Below are 2300 nucleotides of genomic sequence, written 5' to 3' on the forward strand. Positions count from 1 at the left end.
CCATACAGGGGTGAGAAAAAAATATATTTTGTGGTTTTGAGGTAGAAGGTTCTGTAGATGTCTAAGTCCATTTTATTTATGTTATAGTTTAGTGTGAAGGTATGCAGCCTGACAGTATGAAGCAGTTATCTGCATGCCTTGTTAATTACTCACTTGAGCTGGCTGACACATGCCTTTGATTCTGGGGGTTCTGCGGAAATATCTGTGGAACATAGGAAACATCCTGACCCTGGCTAGGTCATGTGGTGCCTGTTCTATATAATATTTATTATGGCTTACACATCATCCTCTTTGACGCATATTCAGACAGCCTTCCTCAGAGTTGCAGAGAAACAGCATAAGTAAATTGGCTTGACCTATGACACATAATAGGATCACACATAATAGTAACGAGGTTGAAAAACATCTACACTAAAGTCCTTATCTCTAACTGTAGAACTTCAAATGCATCCTTGAAAGCTTACAAAGAGTTCACTGTGCCTGTTAAAATGTATAAAAAAAGAAACTCAGCATGATTGAGCAGCACAGCTTGTCATGTTCACCTGCATCTCTGCTTCAACATCTTTTTTTCCTTTCTCTTTCCTTCACAGGATCAAGCCGACAGATTACCATCCAGAGAGATTTTACTCTTAAGCTTGCCGGTAGATGCTGACAGTTTAGGTCCTGTATCTCTTTCTCATTTTTTGTCTTTTTTTTTTTTGGTCATGTTGATCTGCCTAAAGGAGATAATGGGGTATTGAGATTACCCAACAATTAGTGTGTTGCAGTCGATCTCTCCTTTCAGATCTAGTAGTCTTTCCTTCACGTATTTGGTTGCTCCTGAGTTGGGTGCACAGATATTCATTTTATCTTCTTCATGAATTATCTCTTTTATTTCTCTATAATTCCCTTTATTGTCTTTTCTTATAGCTTTTGTCTTTAAGGCCGGTGTTGTCTGAAATCAGTATTACAACTCCCTCCCTTTTTTGGTTTCTATTTGCATGGAATACCTTTTACTATCCCTTCACTTTTAGTCTGTGTATGTCTTTATCCATGAGGCGAGTTTCTGATAGGCAACAAATAGAGGGTTTCTATTTTTTTTAATCCATTCAGCCAATCTGTGTCTCTTAATTGGAGCATTTAAACCATTAATATTCAATGTTATTATCAACATTTCTGAACTTGTTCCTACCATTCAGTTGGCAATTTTCTTGGTTGTTTTTTGTTCTCTTATTTCTATCTTTAGTTTTCTTGGTCTAGTACTACCTTTAGAACTTTTGGAAGAGCTGGTCTGGAGTTGGTAAATTCTTTCAAGTTTTGTTTATCTGAGAATGTTTTTCTCTTTTCTTCCCATTCAAAGGATAATTTTTCTGGGTATAGGGATAATTTGTGTAAGTAACTTGATATTTTTTTCTCTTGCCAATTTTAGTATCTTGTCTTTGTATGTGATTTTGACCAATCTGGCTATGATGTGCCTTGGAGAAGATCTTCGTGGGTTGATTCTATTTGGGTTCCTTTCTATTTTCTGGGTCTGTATATTTGATTGCTTATCTTAAGTTTGGAAAGTTTTCTTTCAGGATTTCATGAAATAGACTATCAATGTCCTTATTAGTTTTTTCACCTACCAAAATTATCTGGATGTTTGGGCATTTAATGGTATTTAGCAAAAATAAATTAAATAAATAAATAAATAAATAAAAATGGTATTTAGCATTTCTTGTATATTACCCTCATTTTTTTTGTTATTTTCTCAGTCTTTTTGGTGGTTTTTCCAGCGTCAGAGATTTTGTCTTCTACATCTGAGATTCAATTTTCTGCATGATCTAATCTGCTTTTAATATTTTTGAGGGAGGTCTTGATTTTCTGTATTTACAGCCTTGACCTCCGACAATTCTGTTTGATTCTTTTTTATTTCTTTTTTTTTTTTTAAATTTTATTTTATTATCATCATAATCTTCTTTCTATTACACTAGATTACATATAACTTTACATTGACTTCCATTGCTTTTTCAAAATGGGATGCCATGCATGTCAGTCAATACAGAGATATCAATCTCCCCGCTTTATCATTCAATATCTTTTCCATGCTTTTCCCAATAATTGTTATTATTATTTTTTTTAAACAATCAATCACTATTTCTCATTTTTGCTTATTAAAAAGACTTCACCCATCATGAAATACTTCCCATACCGGTTCAGTTGAGAATACTATACATGTCATCATCAACAGGTAATAAACCATATCTATTTCTCATTAACATCCTGCCTCTCTATTGATTCACTGCTGTCTTTATCCTCTTCTCTCTCCTTTTTTTTTTTTT

Source organism: Tupaia chinensis, unplaced genomic scaffold, assembly GCF_000334495.1.
Source record: "Tupaia chinensis unplaced genomic scaffold, TupChi_1.0 Scaffold000266_1, whole genome shotgun sequence".
NCBI classification, from domain to species: domain Eukaryota; kingdom Metazoa; phylum Chordata; class Mammalia; order Scandentia; family Tupaiidae; genus Tupaia; species Tupaia belangeri.